Genomic DNA, 14594 nt, shown 5'->3' on the forward strand with positions numbered 1-14594 from the left:
AGTTAAATGGTTCTGTTTCAAAAATAGATATTACAGTGTAAGAGAAATAAACAATTGTATTAAAAATGTTCTGCATTTGCTTAGAGTAAGGGTCTGCCTGCTTATGGAAATAAAGTTTTATTGGAACATGGTTGAATTCAGTGTCCATACTTCTTAGGGCTTCTTTTACTACAACAGCAGAGATGAGTAGTTATAACAGAGACCTTTGGCTCACAAAGCCTGAGCTACTTTCTATCTGTCTCTTTAGGAAGAAGTTCATTGACCTGGCCTAGAAGGAAACATTGGGATTAAAAAAAGTTTATTCTATTTGGTTCACTGTTTTCTATAATGACATTCATAAGAAGTTTGCTCTTAATTGTGATCGATAACAGCATTAGGATAGGAGCAGCTATTTATGAATTGGTACTTTTATTCTACTGATTCAATTGTTTGTTGGGTAATATCAGGTTTAAAAACAAACACTTGTGGGACACAGATAAGGTTTATTATCTGTTGACGAGGTTGTGTTTGGTGGTCTCAACTGGGCTGGACTGAGGTGTATATCATGCTGGGTGAAGTCTCTTCACAATCTAAATGATGTATAGCGATTTAATGTATGAATAATAATAAAAAGTAAATAATAACAAAAGAATAAAAATGAAAAGATAATACATTTATTTCTGCATGTTTTAGGGGTTTAATTAGATGCGATACAGAATTAGGTGTTTTTTCAGAGCTAACGAGTCTATTTATAAGTGCAACATGTCATTAACCCTGTAGGTTCAGGTCCCCTCCCAGAAAAGAATCTCAAATTTATTTCAAAATAGTCACAGCGATTGCTATGAAACCATATGGCGTTGAGAGTAGACTCTTCTGTATAAATTGTAGTTATCGCTATCTCTGTCATTTCTTTCTGTATCTTCTCTGTGTTTCTGTCTCTGTATCTTTGTCTTTATGCATGTATATATTCTCCCTCCTTAAATATTTATTTAATGAAACCAAAACTTGAACTCATTAAGTGTATTATGTGTCTACATAGATTATGCTCCAGTTATGTGTTCATTGATCACTAGCTCCTGTCAATATTCATTTATGCAAACATGACCACTGTGCAGAAAGGGGAACAAAAGGCCTATATTTATCTGTATATAGCCTTCATATATTCTTAGGTTGGATGGCTATTTAATATGTGCAAACAAATTACTGTGTACATGTATATCTATGTGTATAAACACACATACTTATCTTAAAATAAAATTTCACATACAGAATGCAAAAACAGAGTTTATTGTAGATGGTTCCAACGTGGACAGAAGATTCATAGACACTCTCCCTATTAAGGTCACTATTTTTTTAAAAAATGAGAAGTTCTGCAAAGAAGAGAGAGGAGAAAAAATATATCCCAGAAAAGCCTATATATGTATGATTGCAAACAACCAAATATTTACTCTAACACTGTTACCCTTTTTCTAGAAAGCAAGTTTTTTATATTCTCAAAAATAACATTTTGATTCTTCTTAAAACTTTAACCATCAGGACCAGCAGTTGTAATGGCTATGTCGCTAGACTCCCATGTAGTCGACCATGGTTTGAGTCCCGGATCCAGTGGCTTAAACTCAGGTGGGGCGTGTGCGCTGCATGTATGCCCAAGATCCTGAGAGGAGAATGGAGGAGAAGGGATTGTGGCATGGACATCCTTCCTGGGGGGTGACTTCTCACTTTCTGTCTCTCTGTCTCTCTCTCTTTCTGGCGAGTGTACATGCTCTATAGCAAAATCCTCTTTAAAAAAAACTTTAGCCATCAGGACTAGCAGGTGACATGATGGTTAAGGTGCTGGACTCCCATATGGCTGACTGCAGTTTCAGTCCCAGACCTGGCAGCTTGAAAATCATGCTTGGCATATGTGTGTACATGCCCAAAATCCTAGAAGGAGAATGGAGGAGAAGGGATTGAGTTTTGGCCCTCCCCACTGGGAGGTGATTTCTCACTTTCTCTTTTTCTGTCTCTCTCTGATGAGTAAATATGCCCTATGACAGAAACCTGAAAAAAAGAAAATGAAAACAAAAAATAAAACAAAAAAGAATTTGAGCCATTATTGTTCACCCAGCACTTAGATATCCATGGCCTTTATTTCAAATAGAAATATAAAGGAGAAAGGGATACGAAGACAGCATTGTTGAGACAGGGAGGTAGTGTTGCTGTATTTTGATCAACTAGACTGGGGAGAAATGTTCATATATTGAAATGATCACCTTGTAAGCTAAATAATGTAATTGAATGTATAAAAAAATGTAAATAAAAATTTTTAAAAAAATTAAAAAATAAATAAATTTTAAAAAAAGAAATTCAACACTGCCTACTGATGTATAAGGGTACTCCATCCCACCCTTTCCTTTTTCTGTTATGTGAGAGAAGATTAGGTCCTCATGTCCAATCTAAGACGTTAGTACATACTCTGCTCTCAAACTCTACCCTTTTGGGGACTACCTCCATCAGTTATTCATCCTGATTTTCGATTTTTTCTTTCTCTCTCATCTTCGATTTTCCTTTCCTCCTTAAATTCACAACTATATCCATATATAGTTTTGACTTTTTAGGTCTAAATTCAGTTCTATTAATCATTCTATTTAAGACCACCAAAATCTGTTGCCTAGGAAATATCTGCTCAAGTAGATTTTAAAACAATTAAAATATGGACTTTCATGGAAATTAAAAATGAGCTCATTTCTAAGATTTTATACAACTCACTCATTATGGAAGGACTAGTATGATGTCAGGAATGATTCAAAAATCAAGAGATATGAAAATTATAGAATTGATCAAGTATACAGAGGTAAATTTTCTAAAAGCTAGAAAAGGTTGGTGTTTTACAATGATATAAATTCATCCTTTGGGTTATGGTATACAAATAATTTAACATTTCTTTGGACAAACTTATTTTCACAGAGAAAAATCATTGATATTTGATTTAATTTTCTATGTTTACTCATTACCCTTAGAGAGTTGTAACCTATCCAAATTAATAGTAAATAAGAAAGTGGTACAAAGCTACACAACCCTAGAAAATCAGAAATACTCCAGGTGCACAGGCACACTATCTGGGGTGATACTGAAATGACGACAACTAGTCCTTTGGCTATTCCCAAATGCTGATAGATGTTTATGACTTAATCGTTCTACCTGTGTGCTTTACTCTCAGGTTACTCTAAAACACTGCAAAAAAGCTTGTTTGACAGTTTTATTATATGAAAATTTTAAATGCCCTTCTGTAAAAGGTATCTTAAAAATAAAAAAACAATGTATTGTTGGGAGAAAATACTTGTTTTATATAGTAGGCAAAAGGTTTATTTCTATCATATTCAAGAATGCATTAGAAAACAATTTATAAAAATTTACAGAGCTATAGGAATAACTCATTAGGATAAGAACAAGCAATTTATGCAAGTGATTCTTGTGACCAAGTATATAAAATGATACTCCATCTCAACAGCTGCCATAGAAATGAAATAAAACAACAGTATAAGTCAAAGTTCAGCTATCAGATTCTCAACATTTTAAGTTTGTTGACCGGAGTTTGAGAAAATGGCTCTCTTATAAACTGCCACCAACTGTAAATTACTGTAAAATATTTGTGAGTTATTTTGTCATGACTTTTTAAAATTCAAGTTTCCCATATGTTTTCATTTGACAGCCTGTTGTTACTTATTTACCCAATAAAACAAAGATGCTGGGCCAGAAAGATATAGCAGAAGAAATTTTTATTGCATCATCATTTATTACAGAATAAAACTAGAAATGAGCAAATGAATATTAGAAGAGGTATAGTTGAACCGATAGCAAAGTATTATTCCCTATGCACGATGTGGTTATATAAGCAAGATAAATTTATACACAAGACTTTAATGGTGATTAAAATAATGTTCTGAGCTGGGTTAAGAGGCAACAAGAGACATTGCTAGTTTTGCTAATTAAGCATTTTGTTAGAAAGTGCATCCATTTCATAATAATCCATACACTTACAAATTGCAGCATTTCATCTCTGCCCTCATGCTGGAAGTCTTTCAAGGGGCTTGTACAGCATTAGGCCACAGTCTAACCTTCTAACCTCTTAACTTCACCTGTAAGTTCTCTGTAATTCAGATCTGCTTACTACTCCAGCTCGACCTTGAGTAACTAGTACTCTCTTGCTACGTTTGGAGACAATATCAAGAATTTAAGTTACTTTTGAAAAAAGAAAAAGACATCCTTTAGTACTTTGGAGCCTTCCCACTCACTACTGCCTCCCTCTGACTCAGACTTTCCCATACTTGATCTGCTTCAGTTGAAATGTCACTTCTCTAAACTTACCACACTGATCCATCAGTAGAAATGGTGTCCCTTAGTTATAAATTCTCATAAATATTCTGAGGAATATAGTCTTTTCAATGGAGGCCAGATTGACATCTGATGAGCTGAGAATTGCTAAGCAGGATAAAGAGGAACTAGATAAATATTCATTAAATGGGATTTCTTAGAAACTAGAGTCCTGCTATGGAAAACAAAACAAAACAAAAATCAAGGAACTGACATACAATGGATATTCAGTAGTTAACTCTGAATAGCTCCTAGGTTATTCACCTAAAGAGAAACTCAATTTTTCATACAAAAACATGATGTGGCAGGGTTTTTTCAGTATAGGATTCATTTATCATGGAGAAGAATGAACCGCCTGTTTGAAGTTCTTTTCCTAGCTCTGAGAGTCATAACTATGGAAATTATTGTTAGATAATAAGAAGGGGGTTTTATTTGTTAGTTTGTTTACTCACGTACATATTTAGGAGCAGAGAGAAATTCTTTGGACTTTATGGCTGGAGACAATTTTGGGGTATTAAAAAGATAAGTTTGGTCATACAAGTTATGATGTTCTAAAGATATAAATATTTATATAGAAAGCAACTATTAATTAATGAACCTGACAAAATAAAGTATGAACTATCCAGATAGCTTGAGAGAAGAGGTAGGTGTTTTATATTTAAAGAGCAAACTTGCTTCCGAGTGATAGAAATAATCTCTTTCAAGTGATGTATCTGACTAGATTCATTTACAAAATGCAAAGCTCGAAGATTACTATATTAAATTATTTCACAGATAGACATTGCTAGCTACCATAGCCAGATCAGTTGTCAGAAGAGGAGGTTCTATACCTCTATAAATATTTTGAAGCATATTGATAGACTGCTTTCTTTTGTTCTTATTTGAGAAGATGTATTACCTTGAGCTGTGAACCATTGTCTTGACAGTCATTGCTTCTTTTTTTTTTTTTTCCTGTTACAAAATATTTTTGCTATAGGGTACATGTGCTCACTAGAGAGACAGAGAGAGACCAAGATGCAGAAAGTGAGAAATCACCCCCCCTTCCCCTGCTCCCCCAGAGGCTGGCATGCCGCAGTTCCTTTTCCTTCATTCTCCTTTTAAGATCTTAGGAAGCACTTGCATGAGTCCAGTGTAAGTTTTATGTTGCAGGGTCCAGGATTCAAACCATGGTAGATTACTTGGGAGTTCAGTGATGTAACCATTACACCATCTGCTGGTCCCAATATTCATTGCTTCTTTACTAAAACAAATATATTTAGATCTGTATGACATTTTATTACATGAGGCCACAATTACTTAATTTATTATTATCAAATAAAAACTTAGCCTTTTGCTAAATAAAACCTTACGATACCATTTAACCCAAGTTAGAATTAAAAACAAATAAAGAACAAGTGTTGGAGAAGCTGTGATGAAAAGGAAACTGTTGGCAAGAATGTAAAAAGTACAAGCTCTGTGGAAAACAGTATGGAGTTTCTCAAAAAATTAAAAATGGAACTATCCTATGACCCAGTAATCCCACTCCTTGGTATTTACCCAGAGCATAGGAAAACACTCAGTTGTAAAGACACTTGCACAGCCATGTTATAATAGCATTACTCACAATTGCTAAGTCATGAAGTCAACTTAAGTGTCCAAAAATTTTTGCCTGGGTTGAAAAAAAAAAAGGGATATATATACATTATGGAATACTATTCAGCCATAGGAAACAGTAAGGTCCTATTGTTTGATTCAAACTAGATTAATATAGAATACTTTATGTTCAGGGACCAGCAGTTAGCGTAATGGCTATGTCGCTGGACTCCCATGTAGTTGACCACAGCTCGAGTCCTGGACCCGGTGGCTTAAACTCATACTGGGTGCATGTGCGCGCGTGCCCAAGATCCCGCCAGGCAAATGGAGGAGAAGGGATTGTGGCATGGCCATCTCCCCTGGTGGGTGATTTCTCGCTTTCTGTCTCTCTGTCTCTCTCTGTCTGGCGAGCGCACGCACCCTATAGCAAAAACCTCTCCAAAAAAAAAAAAAAAGAATATGTTCAGCAAAGTGAGTCAGACTTCAAAAAGATAAACACTGTACACTCCCACTCATATACCGAATGTGTGAGCTCTACGGCAGAAATGGAAGGATCCAAATATATGATAGGAGAGAGGGTAAGTGAAGATACCAGAGATTGTAAGGGAGGGGACTAGGTGATACAGAGTGAGGAGCAGAAGGTGGATGGGAGGGGAAGAGAGAAAAAAAAATTAACAGACCACAGAATATAGAGTTCTCTGTTAATAAAAGCATGGGGGTCAGCAGGTGGCATGGTGGTTAAGGTGCTAGACTCTCACTTAATTGACCATGGTTGAATCCTGGAGCTGGCTGCTTACTTTCTCACTTTCTTGTTCTCTCTTTAGCTCTCTCTGTATCTTTCTCTGGTAAGTGGATATGCCCTAGAGCAAATTTTAAATATAGTCATAATAAAATTAAATAATTAACTCTTTAAAAAAAAAAAGCATGGATTTTGGATACCAAAATACAATGATTTGTAGAGTTGTAGCATTTATATTGGTAGTATAGTTTAAGTAGAGTTTGAAGACTTTTGATATAAAGTTAAATAGATCAGAGAGTTTATTATCTTTAGTCCATAAGTTAAAAGGTATGCCCGACTCATAATGAATTCAATACAGGGAGAGCAAAATTAGTCTGCAAATGTTTTAATAGATTCCATGACATAAATAATAAATATGTATCTCTTTGAATTTTTTATATCTAATTAAAGGATAGTTTATGAGAACTCTTTACCAATTAAGAATCATGCAGTCGGGTGTGCAATCTAGTTGCTGAAAGTCTTTTAAAGCTTCAATGCAGGGGCATTGGAGCAATTACAAGAGACAGATAACGTGACTGATAAGTTTTACTCTGTAAGTAAGTGTAGAGTTTATTTCACCTACATTTATAAGTGTAGATGAAATCAAGAAAAAGGTGGGAATGAAAACTATTGTTCACTAGTGAAATATTACTGGCATGAATTTTTCTCTTGTCAACCTAGTGTAGAGATTTATATGCACAGGAGTCATACATAAGCAATTTTTGTTGACAGACAATTCCTGAGTATATTTCACTAATAAAATATTTTTGGCCTTTTCTCTGTTAGTAATCAACCTCAAAGTCACCATAAGATAGATTGGAAAAGAATCCTTTTTGTCCCCCCAAAAGAACAACACAAACGTGACAACACAAACGTGAATTCATTTTGAGCACACAGCCATATAAAATAGGTACTGAGATATAAGGAGATGAAATGATAATTAGCCCCTCAAAACTGGGGCTTGGGAACCAGCAGATAGTATAATGGTTACATTGTTGTACCATATGGCCAACTTGCAGTTCAAGTCCTGGACACAGTGGCTTGAAACTCAAACTGGGCGTGTGTGCACACAGTCTTTAGATCCCAGGAAGAGAATGGAGGAAAAGGGATTGCAGTGTGAACAAGGGGGGTGATTTCTAACTTTTCTTCTCACTGTCTCTGTTTCTATTTCTCTCTGTCTGGTGAGGACATATGCCCTAAGGCAAAAAGTTCTTTAAAAAAATTGAAAAAGAAAAAAATAAATCAGGATTTTATTTAATGTTTTTATTTGTAATTTGCCTCCATACCCAATCAGTATATTTTCAAAAGCTTTAAGGAGCATTATTTATAATACTCTATGCCATAAAGAATTATTCAATTATCTCCCAGGAAGAGTTTACAATTTAAAGTTAATTTGGCATATGAACATTTATTAAGCATTTACCACCAGCTTGGGTTTCTGGAGAACAATTCATACAAAAGAAATTATGCATAAATTGTGAACCACTGACATAAAAACCAGTAAACACTTTACACAGAGATGGTAGAAATATATGTCATAGTGATAGTCTAAAAAATATATGTATTATATATATATAATACATATATATATACAGACACACATACACACACACACACATTTTAGAGAGAGGTTTTTGCTATAGGGTGCATATGCTTGCTGAAGTGAGAGAGAGATGGAGAGACAGAAAGTGAGAAGTCACCCTCAAGGAGGGATGACCATGCTACAATCCCCTTTTCTCCATCCTCCACCTGAGATTTTGGGCACACATGCCTAGTGTGAGTTTGCAGCTGCTGGGTCTGGGACTTGAACCACTGTTGGCCATGTGAAAGAGTATTTAAGTAAGAATGAAGCCAAATTTGACCAAATTTCAGCAATAATATCGTAGGAGTTAAATGACATGTGCACATTCTCAGGGATTAGAAAGAGTGACAATGCTGTACGTAGTTCTGAAATGTCCCTAGTATCACAGTATTGTAGCATGAGAAGAAAAATGCTTGATTAACTGGGACCGTGTAAGTCCTAGTTTTCTCACATGCACTTCTAAAAAGACCATTGTTTCTGGAATTTTTTTCCCAGCATTAAGCATAGTTCTTGGCAGATAAGATATGTAACATACTGAAATCATAGACAAGTTTTTCTCTCCTGATAACAGAATTTAGCAGGTATTGCTATTCTTGTTTAAATAGCGCACACAATATATAAGAAAAGACTCTTGAAAGATAGGCTAAATTTTTATTTATAACTGGATTCAAATGAATAGAGGTTTTTACACTGGTTGTAGTTTAACTTTGTTATGTACTGGGATTCAAGAAGCACACCCTGTCACCTAGTTAGTGAAGGAGACAACTAGAACAAGAACTCACTGAATGACATTCTAGAAAATCATACAATCTAGTCCAATGTCTGCTGTGTGTACACTAGCGAGTATAGAAAGGCCACCAAACTGTACTGAGTTGAATTTGATGCAGTATATAAACACAGTCATGCAAAACTGACACAGTCGCACTGATGGTGAACAGCAGCAAAATCAAGAAGTGTAGCCAAAAATGTAGACAGGATAGTTGCTAAGGTGTTGTCATTTGCTTGAAGGATGTTTAATGGTATTAGAAGAGATCTTTTATTTTTTTTACTCCAGTATTAGAAGGTCACTAAAATAAGGATGTATCTCTCTCTCTTTCTCTCTTTCACATACACACAAATTCAACATACTCAGTCTACGTGTATATATTAATTCATATCATTTTCTTAAAGAGCTATATTGACAATGATTGTGCATAAAGATTGACAGTGAGCACTATAATATCATATTATTTATGTTCACCAATGACTTTGAAGCTATTTACTTTCATGAGACATGTGAAATTATAATTCTCACAAGCATTTTTATTTCACAAACCATTGCAAATTGGTATATTTCAGCTAAATGGTGACAATTGGTAGGGCCTAATAGAAAGATACATGATGACTCCTAAAAAAAGAGAATGATTAAAATATTTGTAGATTTTAAGTTACAAGCAGGTATGTGAAACGAAATTTCCCTTTTGAAATAAGGACATAATATTTAACAATCAATAAGGATGTTAGAAAAGACTAGACAGTTTCAAGTGGCAAATAACAGAGAAATACAATTTTGTCTATGGCTTATAGAGACAGCTTTATTTCCTCCTAATGACATCTCTTAATATGATCGTGATCAGCTGTTGTTACACTACCTTTTTTTTTAGTAGTCTCCATAGCTTTCAGGGAAATTTATCCTGACTCAATTACATTTATTTAATGACACACCAAATTTTTCTCTAGAAAATGAGAATTCTTTTCTTCTTTTTTTTTGGAGAGGTTTTTGCTATAGGGCTCGTCCGCTCGCCAGGAAGACGGAGAGAGACAGAAAGCGAGAAATCACCCCCCAGGGGGGATGGCCACATGGCAATCCCTTCTCCTCCATTATCCTCTTGGGATCTTGGGCACGCACACACACGCACCCAATGTGAGTTTAAGCCAGCGCGTCCGGGATTCAAATCGCAGTCAACTACATGGGAGTCCAATGACATAGCCATTACACTAACTACTGGTCCCCAAAGAGAATTATTTTCTAATAGAAAAAAGATACTTAGTGTGTAGACATTTTTATGGAATTATATATAGTTTTTCAATTATGTAGTGGTTTTAATTTTTTCTATTTACTCTCTAAGCTAGCAAAATTAAAAAAAAATTTTGGAAGGGAAATATTGCAAAGGTATTTTTCTACCTATTTATTTTAAAGTTAAAAAAAAAGAAAACTTGAACATTTATATGCAGAGGACTGTGTGACCTAAGACTTCATATTGTATCTAGTAATAAATCTATGCAGAGGGATTGATTTTTAATAATGCCTAGAAACTCAAGAATACAATTAATTGTGTCACAGCTGTTTCTTTTTTCAGTTCAGTTGTTATTAAAGAAATCAATATTTCTCATGACGTCAATCTTTGGTAACAATATTCCCCCACTTTTTTTTATCATTGTTTTTCTGCATAGAGGCAGCATAACTACCCCATTATGTGTATATACATAGGTATGCATTATGCACACCTATATGTGTGTATTTACATACACATTATATATATTTAGAGAGAAAGTACAATATACTACTATAAGATAATATGTAGGTTTTTCCTTGCTATAATCTCATGACTAAATTTTTGTAGATAGAAATTATGAACTCCTGGGACCAACAGTTAGCATAATGGCTATGTCGCTGGATTCCCATGTAGTCCACCACGGTTCGTGTCCCAGACCTGGTGACTTAAAATTCACGCTGGGCGCTTGTGTGTGCATGCCCAAGATCCCGAGAGGAGAATGGAGGAGAAGGGATTGCAGCGTGGCCATCCCCCCTGGGTGGTGATTTCTGGCTTTCTGTCTCTCTGTCTCTCTCTCTGCCTGGCGAGCGCACGCGCCCTATACCAAAAACCTCTCCAGAAAAAAAAAAAAAAAGAAATTATGAGCTCCTTATAGATTAAGTACGTCTGGAAATAAATGAATACAAATAATATATTGGATTGGTCCCACTGCCTAGTGGTTAAGGGAATTAGGATCCTACATGGTCGACTAGTTTGGTGACTTAAAAGATGTGACTGTGTGTGCTCGAAATTCTAACAGCGTGGAGAATTGAAGGAGGGATTGTAATATGATCACACTCAATTGAGAGGTACTTTCTTCCTCTCTGTGTCTCTGATTCTCTGTCTCTTTCTGGTGTGTAAATGTACCCTCTGGCAATTAAAAATAAAGATGTTTATATTATTTGTTTAAGTAGAATTTAATTTTTTTCTTATTTTTTTTTCTATAGAGTTTGTGCACTTGCCAGAGAGAAACAGAAAGGGGGTGGTCATGCTGCAGTCCTGTCTCTTCCCATCACCTCCCGGGATTTGGGGCCTGCACCCACATGTACCCAGTGTAAATTTTCAGACCTTCAGGTCCATAACTGGAACCACAGAGTTGGCCATATGGGATCCAGCTCCTTAACATCCATGCCACCTGCTGACCCAAGAGATTTAATTTAAAATGTGGACAATACACACTGTTTCCAAAGCTAGGCTATCAACTAACTTGTCTCTGCAAAAAATGCATTATAGTAAATATATGTCTACTTATATGATCAATGAGTTAAATTACGATCTATTAACTCCTGATTAGAGAGTGATCGATGAAGCAGCCCAAGTCTCACAGACGCAGCAGAGGGTCTCGGACTCTGATTGTGTATTTTCAAAACCACTTACTAAGGGTAAGTTTGTGCTTGTATGGGTAGAGGTGATACTGCAGGATAATTATTCTATACTATACTGTAACCTAAGTATGCAATAACATTATATCTAAAAAAACTGTATATACTTTACAATCTTTATTTGTGGGACCAGTTGGTGATGTGGTAGTTGGGGCGCTGGACTCCTACATGGCCAACTATCGTTTGGGTTCAAGGACCTGGCAGCTTGATTTCACTTTATCTCTCTCTTTCTCTTTCTCTCTCTCTCTTTTACTTTCTCTCTCTTTTTCTTTCTCTGGTGAACACATATGCTACAACAAATACAAACAATAATAATAAATAAAATTTAAAAAAACTTTGTTTCTTCATAATGCACCATTTCATTTGTTTATTATTATATCATTACCAGCTAATACAAACTAGATATGTGTAAATTTACATATCTAGTAAAGCAAAATTAATTTAAAAAATAAAATATGTTGTGTATGTAATTGTTTCATAAGTAATTAGATATAGAACAGTGAAATGTCCATACATGGTAAATGTGTGTAATGTAATCTTCCTTGTTAATGATCTATTATTTTTTTATATAATTCAATGAGAACAAACTTTCAGAAAAGAATTTTTGTGGTAAGATTAATCAATTTTTATAAGTCAACTGCTTAATCGCTTGATGTAAATAATTTTAACAATAAGCAGTAATAATACTACTATGATACAGCATGGCAGCTTAAACATTTTCATAGAAATAAAAACATTGTTCCCTATTTGGAGAAATGTATGCTTAATTATTAATGTGTAATAACATATGTTAGTAAAAAAAAAAAATCTTGAAGTTGTAAGATATATCAGGCATTCTGGACCCTGTTAAATATTGAGTGTTTAATTCGATCCAAAAAAAAAAAAAATGACAAGTTCTCAGTCAGTAAGTTAAATCCCATTGTGAGGTAAATAAAATCCACTGCTAAATTCCTCTTTTAAAAAATATTTATTTATTTAATTTTATTTATAATTCTTATTATTTTTTTCATTTGACCAGAGAGAGAGAAAAAGGGAAAGCAAGAAAATAAGCCATTAGGTCTAGGACTCAAACTGCAGTTGGCCTTGTAGGAGTCAAGCACCTTAACCACCTGTTACTTGCTGGACCCTAATGCTAAATTTTTAATTACTTTGATTTTCCCAAAACTGCAATATGTTTTTTTACTTTTTTATTTTTCATTTTGATGTGGAATATGATTTTTTTTGTTCTTTGTATATAGTATTCCCTTTGGCAGGATTGCATTTCTCGTCTCTGTGGGCTTGGTTATTTTCATGAGTGCCATACCAAGGTAGAATTCCTAACACTGAGTTATGAAGGATACTGACAATGTTTGGATTATAGCATCGAGAGGAGTGTTCTTACAGTCTGATAAAAATGTTCTATCTTTACCTCTAAGACAAACAATGGTGAGGGTTTCTTTTTCCAAGTGTCTTCATGACTCTGCTTTATGTTTGCATCTTCCCTGAGGAATTTGAAATTTGCATCCATGCAAAGGAGCAAGGACCTCACAGTTTATGAACACTGGTCTAGTTTCTAAACAGGCACCAGAGAATGTGCTCGGTTCTTAAGCTGTTACTTTAATTTCACAACAGCCCTTGGAGGTAGGCAATGTTTTTTCACATTATATTTAAGAGGAAAAAATTCACCCTCTCTTCCATTTCTAAATAGGGAAAACGGAAATTGGAGAAGTAGAAGGGACAAGAGAAATTGCTCATTAAAGGTTAAACTATGAAAGAGTTAAAGGTGATAAGGGAAGAAAGAACTAAAGGAAAGAAGGGGAGAGGGAACAGGTATGGGAGTGAGGGGCTACTCTGTGAAGGCCTGTGAAGTGAAAATCTTCGATGAAGAGAAGAGTGAAGCAAATATTTGGGGGCAGACAGAGAAGGGAACACTGGTTTAGGGGAGATTTAAGAGGATGTTTTGCTTTGGAAAATGTATATAATAGCTTCTTCATCTGTATTTTACCCCACACCTTTTATAAAATACACATTATTACCCACACAAGACTTACCCTAATATAGTTTTTATTTAGATCAGGGTAAGAACAAGAAGTGCCGGGGTCCAGCCTCGGCGTGGGTGGCAAGAAGTGCCGGGGACCAGCCTCGGCGTGGGTGGGTTATCTCGACGGAGGCAGCGAAGGTGAATAGAAGACAGAGGCCTTGATGCTTTCTCATGGTCTTATGCCGGGCACCCCTCAAAGATGGCTCTTTCAGGAGTGACAACTGCTAGGAATCATCGTGCCTTTTTATTGAAAATGTGATACATGCAAATAAATGGGTGAGGGGCAGTGAAAGATTTACTCTAAGGAACCGGGTATACAAAGCATGGAAGCAATAATTATAAAACATGCTGTTTGTCTTGTCAGATTAGGTAAAATCAATCACAGTTCTCAGGATGAGAAAGTCCATTTGTCTGTTGTATCTTTTTCTTAGATCTTGATTACTGGGACCGGTCTTTTGAAGAGGGGGCTTGCAGGATGTTTAATAACTTTAGTCCCGGGCCAGGGCAATAACATTGCTGGTTGCAAAGACCTAGATAGAAATCTTGTCTTGCTAAGTAAAGACACAGTTAATATATGGACTATCTATACATTACAACAATAGAGGGTGAGTCTATGATCTTATATGGGAAAGGA

General features: G+C 35.3%; 1 protein-coding gene across 1 annotated transcript in view; it reads left to right on the top strand.

Moving 5' to 3' along the window:
- Positions 1 to 14594, top strand: part of DGKB (diacylglycerol kinase beta) — an 881803-nt gene that overhangs the window by 23360 nt on the left and 843849 nt on the right. The window lies entirely within an intron of this gene.

The sequence above is a fragment of the Tupaia chinensis genome, unplaced genomic scaffold (assembly GCF_000334495.1).
Source record: "Tupaia chinensis unplaced genomic scaffold, TupChi_1.0 Scaffold145916_1, whole genome shotgun sequence".
Classification (NCBI taxonomy): Eukaryota; Metazoa; Chordata; class Mammalia; order Scandentia; family Tupaiidae; genus Tupaia; species Tupaia belangeri.